This window comes from Hirundo rustica, chromosome 6 (assembly GCF_015227805.2).
Source record: "Hirundo rustica isolate bHirRus1 chromosome 6, bHirRus1.pri.v3, whole genome shotgun sequence".
In the NCBI taxonomy this organism is placed as follows: domain Eukaryota; kingdom Metazoa; phylum Chordata; class Aves; order Passeriformes; family Hirundinidae; genus Hirundo; species Hirundo rustica.
In genome coordinates this window covers 35,294,392-35,304,078 of record NC_053455.1, presented here as the reverse complement: position 1 = coordinate 35,304,078, position 9,687 = coordinate 35,294,392, and positions in this window count along the sequence as shown.

Here is a 9,687-nt window from a genome sequence, read left to right as displayed (position 1 = left end):
ACAAAAGGAGAAGGGCACTTTTCGTGACATTTTCAGTGAACTGGAACTTCTTGCTTCAAATGATATTCCAAAAACTTGCTTTTTCTCTTGGAACTGGGTCAGAGTTTTTCTAGCCTTGATAGAATTGGCATCCTTTCTTGAAATCGAAATATGCCAGCCGCAGTACTTTTTCAGTAATACAGTTATCATGCAGAAAATCTTTGATAAGGCCACATATGCACCATTTGTGCTATAGAGATCCATGAACCTGCAAGGTTATGTGACTGCAAGTACCCCTGCTGCCATTTGATGTTACTAAGTCTTCAAAAAGCTTGACCGTGAGACAGACTTCTTTTTCCCCCAAAGGCTCAACATTCTTTTTTTGTGCTACATTTCTCAGAAGAACTCTTTGTTTGAGGAAGCTGGGCAGGGTAAAGCTGGCAGACTGGAACACTGCCCTGATGTGTTGTGACAGACATGTAATCTGCCATTTGACCACTGGTTCACACATCAGTGTTAATGTGAATGTGACACCTCTCAGCATACTGTTAATCATGCATTACTCTTCTGTCTAAAATGTGGAGATGTGGAGTAGACTTTTATTCTTTTCAGAAGACTACACAAAAAACCTTAGTGAAATGAAATTTTACAGCCATAAAAAGCAAAGTGATTGACAGCTGCAAATCATAGTCACAGCAACATTGATATATACATATTTATAGATCCCTGGATTTCAAAACTAAAAAGGATCATTAGAACAGTCTGCTTAATCTAACGCACTCCCACTCCAAACATGCAAGGAGTCAAACATGTAGTCCCATGTCACGTGTGAGGAAACCTAGAAGATGACCTTCTGTAGTCCAGAAATGAGATCAATTCAGCTTTGTTTCCTCACTAACACTTTTACATCTTTGGGGTTTTATTTCTTTTTCTCATGGTGTTTCATCACCAAAGTGCCCAGGAGTTCATCTGCTTTCATTCAACTGAAATGCATGTACCAGATGGTGCAAATAGCCCAGTATATTTCAATTCTGTATCCATGTCAAAAAACAGGCAGACTGCTGTAGTTCTTGGTTGCTGCACCTCATGGTATCAAAGGCTGGCTAAGAAGAGTGACACTGCTTGACAATGAATAAGAATTTTCAGGTCTGGCAGAGAAGTTGCTTTGGAAGCTAAAATCCTGCTTCTACTCGGTAGGAGTTGCTTTTCATGATTAATTAATTGTGTTTACTCTAATCTACAAAGGATGTAAAGAAATATAAAAACAGAGTTACAGAAATGTGTCTAGTTAGGATACTTTGCAGCAACTTTGTAGTAACCATTTCATCACCTGTATTTTACGTCTATCATCTACTTGCTTGTTAGAATTGTAATAGAAATTGACCTAAACCAGAAAGTTCTATATTGTACTTTTCAACATTCTTTTGCAGGAGGACCACTGAGTTCTGTGTTTGCTGTGTGAACAGCCTCGATTTCTGATGTCCTTAGGTCCATGACGTTTGAAAGTATCTTGAGGGCTAGGCAGTGCAGCAAAGGTCACTAGCTGCTTTCATCTGATAGCATCTGCTTAGAGTTTGGCCTCAAGACTTTCAAAATATCTCCACAGTAAAACCTTAGATATGCCAAAGCCACAGCTCTAGAAAAATGATGATAGGAGGTTTCAAATAGTGGACAGTTGTTTATCTTGGAAAACAGAAACTGGACATAGCAGTTGAAAGCTGTTTGTGACAGAAGTTGACATTCTCTCTGTTGGTTTTCTGACTCCTAAATGCTGTAAGAGTAACACACAGTACAAGAAGAGCCATGCCTTCCTATTCTTTCTTCTGGCTTATTACTAATCCCACAAGTTACAGAAAATTCACATCATACAGTTGAACTGCAATGTGATGCTTTCTCACCCTGTCCTCTGTCGCATCCCTAAGAGTGTGTCTCTTTAAGACCCAGGCAAAGTATTCCTCTGCCTGTTTGGATTACCTGTGATTTTTTTTTTTTCCTTAATGTTGTTTATAAGCTAGGATATGAGACTTTTAAAACATGCTGGTGAATTATGGTTTGACTGATTGTAGTGGACTGTGGGATGACTTATAAGTGGCTCAGTAAGGGACAGCACTCTTTTACCTGTTTAACCTGCCAAGCTCTAAAGCTTTTCTCTGCATTTTTTGTTTTATTGGCAATTCTTAATTGTTCTGGATCCTCAAACATGTATGCTTTTTTAACCACTGAAGAGACAGATACCTTTCTTGGAAAACTATCTTCCTTCCTGAACAAAGAATTCCAGGACAGAAAAGAGTGCCACAGAATAGTTCATACAGCTGAAAGAGCTGTCTTAAAATAATTCAGTTAGTTGCATGTTCATTTTGCATTACTACATATAGTGTTGGTATATTTGTTAACAAATGTATGTATGTGTATTTGTTTATATATTCAGAAACTCTAATTTGCCTGCAGTCATTGTGTAGGGGGTTCTTCTCTTGTGCATTGTAGTTACAGGAGTATAACTTTAAGCAGAAGTCATATTGAAAAGAATTGTTTATTTTGCTAAAGGCATGTCATAGATTAGGTAGGAACCATCAAACAGGCCATGGCACCAACATATATATATATAATGGAAAAGTGTAAAAAATAAGTCAGGAGAGAAGGTTATTTAATATGATAGATGGAAGTGCCACAAAGATTAGTGGCATAAAGATAATAAGAGGAAGTTTAGACTGTCTACTGACAGTAGACTGGAAAATTCTGGACAGCAAACTAGTTGAACTAAACAACTGTATATTCTCTATGGAGCAACATTAACAGTCCAATTGCTTGAGAATTTTGAGAGGCCAAAGGAACAGCAAAATACATGTTGGGGAAAAAGCTTGAATTGGCAGGTAGGTAGATTAGCTGACCTATTAGTTCTTTTCTATTGCAAACTTCTATGATTTTATGTGGGGAAAATTCCTTTTCAACCCACGCTGGCAATCTGTTTATGTTCTGAAGTATGATGATTGACATCCCTTTTAACTTTTAACCTAGAGAATGTCTCTGCAAGTGTTATTCCTACATATAAATGTCTAATGCTTTTAATAAAAAAAAAAAAAAAAAAAAGTCTCTCAATTAGGGGACTGTATCCATGTGCAAATGCAGAATGGAGATCACAACAGAGTCTGAGGTGTTATCGCGGCATGGGCAGCACTCCCACTCAGGAAGGATGGGGCGTTGAGAAGGAAAAGGGAGCATTTGGGGCTTTATAGACTAGAGAGTGAAGGCAAACAAGAGAAAACTGGATAAAAACAGTTAGAAAGAAGGGTATAATTTTTGTTGAAACAGGGAATAGGAAGGAAAGACTAGAGAAAAAATGGGAAGGTTGCAAGGTATAAGAATAGGGAAGTAAGATAGGCAATGAGAGCTTATTTATTGGGTAGAAGAACAAATAAGGATGTTCTGCTATTATGGTGCGAGAGTAGCTTGCTACCTGTAAGCATTTACCTTTGGGTCATCTACATGCAGCCTTAATGGTTGTTTTTTTTTTCATTTCAAACAGTGTGATATTTAGTAAGCATCACTAAAGCACACTGCATGTATTTTTGTGATAGTGTATTTTGCAATTAAAATTCAACCTGTCCATCTTTCCCATGAACGTAAAAATTACAAAAATATAGAGCATTTAGAAAACTATGGCACCCCAGTAGAAAGAAGTTCCATGTTCTTCCAGTCTTTCCTGCATTTTATTCCTAACTGGGGGACAGGAAATGGATTTATGAGAGGGAAAACATTTTAAAAAATATTTAAGAAATTATAAACTAGCAAAACTTTATGTATTTAAATATTACAAAAATGTTCTTCGCATGGTATGGTATTAAACTAGAGCACATTGTACAAAAAGAAATAAAAATTGCAGAGAATTCCAGTTAATCAAAAATATCTTTGCAATGTTACTTGTTCTGACTTAAAGAAGTTTGATGAAGCATCAACTTCATTTCTGTCGAGGACTGTAAAAAAGATTGAAGCTGGGGCCTGGAATATGAACAAACAATGCATGTAAGTTAGTGCCCCACAGAATATTTTAAAATTATTTAACACAAATCATCTCAGTGTCAACAACTCATCACAGATAAACTATCTAATTAACAGAAGCCATCATAGTATTTGAGAACTCAGTCTTGGCTCAGTTGATATACCAGAAGGGCACTCCTTGATAAGCAAAATTTATAAAGGAAGGTTTAAAAAACATTACTGCCTGAAGTAGATTCTTCTTAGTTTTAAATTAACCCTCTGCTAGGTTGGGATTTTTAGTTGTTTGGATTTTTTTTAATCTTAGTGAGATAACAAGCACAGGTTGACCTCATGTTCTAAGGTATATTCCAAGCTAAGACTCTGTTACACAGTCTATTTTATGATGCAATATTTTTTCAGTGAGTCTGCCATGCACTTGGAACCATGCCAAAATGACAGCTCAGTTAACAAAAGTGTCCCCAGCATTTGTAAGCACTTCAGAGATAGTTTTATCCCACTTCTTGAAAATTGCAAAGGTTGTCAAAATCCTGAGGATATAAAACTTTACTGCAAACCACTTTTGGCCATCAAAGCATTGACTGGTTGTTGCAGCACCAAACCAGCCACTTATTGGAATTGCACTTATTGCAGGTGATTCACTTCCCCACAGGAAGTCTGTGGGGAGAAAGTAATGATAATGGGATCTATAAAAATATAACATAGACCAAAAGTCATTGAAAATAGCTTGTGAGAAATACTGAAATGAGAGATCTCTCCTAAGTCTCTGGGAGGTGATGTTTATATGTTGCAAGGAGATTATCTAGGACAATAATGTTCATTACCCTAAAGCTGCTCCTGAAAGTAGTCTTTTTCAGAGAGGGTAGGAGTGAAGTACCATATTTTTTCCATCCCATCCCAGGTAGATTATTTGCTACAATATTCTCCAAGTGTATGGCAGAAATGGGTAGAATTGATATTTTTTCTGAGCTGAAGGAGGTTCACACTTCTGATACCAAGTCTTGGAAGAGAACAATTTATCCTTAGCCATTATATGATTCCTAGAGCATTTCTAGGTTTGAACAAAGCATACTCTCCATCATCTTAGCAAATAACAGTACTTAGCTTCCCAAAGTCTTTTAGAAAAGAGTTTAAAAATGACTCATAAAAACAGAGTAATCTAAAGATGTTTTTCACAAAATATAATTCTGCAGCAGAAAACAGATTTTAAACCTTGATTTGACTGAGATTTATTGTCACATCTGTGGAGGTATTTAGGCAACTCAACTACCTACCTTTGCAAATTAGAACTCTAATATTAAAAGAAATTAAGGAAAGTAAACAGCAAGTTACATATGCATTAATAATAATGATAATAATAATAATAATAAATCTACATATTTTCATCAAAACAGTAAAAATTTTCAGTGGACTAATTGGAAAATGGGTTATTTTCAACAGTAAATGCTTGAAAATAAATGTTCCCTTCTTTCTTTGAGAAATTTGAATGCTATGACTTTTGAAAAAATTTCTTATGGTCAATTCATTAAAAAATATTGCCCAATTTCAATTCTGTATAACTTCCCAGAGCTATTGAGGGAGACACTGATAAGGAAAACAATAAGTCATAATGATCAATATAATGGTGTCAACATGTCATACAATGAATAAAATGTACAAAAATTAATTTATTTGTCTTGATGTTCACTTGGCGCTTCAGTAGAGGTGATGTTATTTTAGGAGCATTCTGATAAGGAACACAGGAGTAAGGACTCTTAGGAATCTGCGGGGATCATTTAACTTTAAGGGCAGGAAGCCACCTAATAGGTACACAATACATGCCGGTATAATTCTATTGCCTCTCATAGAATAGACTGAAAAAAAGTCACAAGAGCTGTCAGCTTCTGAAGGAACATAGCTGGCAAGATCAAGACAATTGACAATGTGTTTGGTCTGCCCCATTTGCAAATTTTTTTTAGGCATTTCTCATTATATGGGTTCACACAACTTAAGGTAAGTTTATTTAAAGTTCTTAGGAGGTTTTTCCACTGCACAACACTCCAGAGAGGCGACTTTGTGTGTTGTTCATCACATGAACACAATGTTAAGGAGCATAGCTGGATATGAGTGTATTACCGAAGTAATTTCTGAGTTATTTCTATCATATTTAATGGATTAATGTACCATTGAAGTTAGCAGCAGTGATGACAATGACATTCTTGTACATTCCTCGAATGATATGGAGTATCTCAGATAAGTGTTGCAGAAATAACTCATTTTTCAGCTCCCTGGCAGTTCCAGATAATGATTTCAGATCAATTCAAATTAATGGCAGTTCTTGGACTGTTTTCAATGTTTAACATGCACACATATTGTTTTACCAGACAGAGATATGCACAAACTTGATGTTTTCAGATGTCTTCTCCAAGTGTAGGAAGCTACTACATATATATCCTGTTGACTTTAACTGTTCAAGCAAGTGATCCACAAAAACAAAGTAATTGTTAATAAAGGCTTACTGACCTGTTTCTATAAAAAGAATAGCAAAAACCTTTAAAAAAGCACTGATAATTCCCTCTCCACCCACCCCCCTCCCCCAAGTCCCCAAAGTATCAGGCTCCACCCCTAATGCCCCTCTGCAAGAAAATGCATCAAGATAGGCATACCCAAAAGTTTATGTGAAAAGACTAATTTCAGAGAAAGATTCTTCAATATAAAATAGAAATTATATTATTTCTCAAGTGATGATTTGGATTTACACATACTTTGCATCTATAATGAATATACACACAACAGAATGACTGGAGTCCAAAAATGTCTCTACACCATCACTGTATTTTCCTGAATCTGATAGTGGCAGCATGCTGAAGCTCTCTCTCATAAATCTTAAAAAATGAGATGGTTTGCATCTGATAAGTGTTAGAAAAAGGGTTAGCTTTCCTGGGGTGGTTCTCTCAAATTGGGATTAACATTTTCCACTTAGCTCCTTCTGCTTCTGGGGAGGCTAATGTGATTTAGTGACTATGAAAGTAACACCTTTGTCATTTTCATTGTACTTCATTTCACCTTCTCATTTCTGTCTTTTTAAAATAAGATGTCTAACTGAATACAGTAATCAATGTGCCATCGATTTATATAATGCAATTGTAATCTTCTTTTTTCTATTCTCTATTCCCTTCTTACCACAATTTAACATCTTATTTGCTTTTTTAATCACCACTGAACAAGACTCTTCATTGAGCTGTCTACAGTAATGCCTGGATCTTTTATTTTTCCTGAGAGGTTACAACTAATTCAGAAGACATCATTATGTATAAATACTTCAGACCGTTTCCACTCGTGTTTTTAGAGGGTGTCTTATCTGTGTTGAGGCTTACCTGCTGCTCAGTTGATCAACCAGATTTTTTTGCAGAATTCACCTAAAGCTCTTCATAGTTCCTTAATTTAAATGATGCAAATGAATTTACAATTTCAGCTGCTTTATCACATTCAGTCTTTACCCTGTTTTCAAATTCAACATACAGGGTGAGCAGTTCTTTTGCCAAAACTGCTTTATGTAGTTAACTCTGTATTCATCATGCTGGAAACAAGAATTTTGTTGCTGTTCTGTTAGTCTATGATTATATAGCTGCAATATCAACAACCACTAAATAGGATAAACACCTGAAAAACACCTACTCTAAAACTGTAAACCTGAGGTATGTTACAGTGTAGCCATAGCTACGTGTCACAACATTGATTTATCCTCCTAAACCAACCTTAACCACAGCACACTTGCCTCCTGTATTATGCCTGTATTTCTGTATTATCAAATTTTTAATAGTTAAGATTTCTGTAATTTACTGAGTTCTGCTTTATTATAGAGATTTTTTGCTGATTTCCAGGTGAATTAGTTTACAATTAAGTCACCCATGTCAAAACTACAATGTAGTCACTAAAATTGTGTCAGTACAGAATATATTGAAAGTAGGTTTTATATTTCTGGAAAGCAATGTTTTGCCTCATTGTTTTCTTGCAAAGAACTGTTTTAACATCACCAGAAAATTTAAAATACTTGTAATATTTACAAAATTATGTTCCATGATATCTCTTCTTAAAACAACAGAAAAATTAAAATAATGCTGCAGGAGAGGGTTCTGATATCTTCCAATTTCACTGCCATTTTTCTGTATTTGTCTAGAGCATATTGAGATAAGAGTCTTATGCCTCTTTTGTGCAATCGCATTACAATTAGTAGACAATAAGGACAGGAGATATATCTTCTATTACACCACTTTTAGGTTGCATTATATTTCTCTGTTTAAGTGTGTTAATTGTTCCTGCAAGACAGTTCACTGTTAAGCGATTTCCAGGAAAACACAACTACCTGCTAATATGTGTAGAAATAATTTCAGTTGTTTTATTTTTCCATTTCTTCATAATTTAGACACTGATATAGTTACTTCTATGCATGTAACTACATTACGTTGCTGGATTTCCTAGAATTTCCCTCATTAAGGTTTTTTTTTTTTTTTTTAATTAAATCTCTCCATTCAACCTTTGTGCAATAGCTAAGGCTAAAGAATCTTCAGCCTTCTCAAAAGACAAATTTTCTGCTATAAACAGCATGCCGTTACAACTCAACTGATTGCAAAGAATTTGGATTGCAGTGTGATTCAAGTCTTTCATTGAACTGATATTATCCACTCAACCTCGGCAATACCTTAGAGAAATACAAAGCAGAGTAACTGTCTTTTATATTGTACTCTCTCAGCACAAGAATAATAGAGATGCCATGAACATTGCAGAGGTGTCACATTAGCTGCTGATCTAAATAGTGTGAAGGAAAGGGAATTCATTGTTAATTTTTTTACAAGGATGGAATAGCTGAACATTGCTTACAAATGAGCTTTATTTAGTTTTAAACACATTTCATGAAGTAAATAGTATATTTCCCTAATTTTCATGTCTTTTGGTATGCTTCCAAAAACTTGGAAGTGAATTAGTGTGCAATTTGCATCCAAATCTCAGCCAAGGGGATGTGGTTTATTATAATACATGGCCCTCCTAATTATTGAACAGCCCGAGAAAACTAGGCACAGTGTGCATCTGTTATTGCTTGACCACACTGCCAAACATAATTTGGCAAGCACAGAAATGTACATTGAGCAGACCTACAGTCTAATTTGCATTAGTTTGTAGTAATTATATGAAAGCTATAACTGAACCAAGCTTGTCCTCTTTTTAGAGCACATCATTCTTTTTGAAAAGAAATCTCAACCAAAAATCCAAAACAATTAAATAGCAAACACATACACAACCCTGAGAAACTCCTTGTTTGCACAGTAGACTTTCACAGCATTATTTAATGATTATCCAAGTGTTATTTCTGTGTATTCTGTAAAATATCAAACAAGTTTATATAGGCTTTTCTCTGTTTTAGTTCTTCCCCATTCAGATTTTTTTTCCTCTTCTGCCATATTCTAAAACCCTATATGATTTAATACCTGTAACTGATGATTAAAGTTACTGGCATTTTTAAATTCAGTTGCTGAGGAGGAACAGGAGGAAAGTCCTGCCTTTCATAATTTGCCTTTGACCCTTTCCATAGTAATTTAATTCAAACTCTATTCAAACTCTAAAAGAAGAAGTCTTAGTATAAGCCACCTCGTGCCACAGTAGTGCTGGATGTAGTCACCTAAGCTGAGGGAAGCTGGGATTCTATGGTAAAAATACATGCAAGTTTTGGCCTACAGA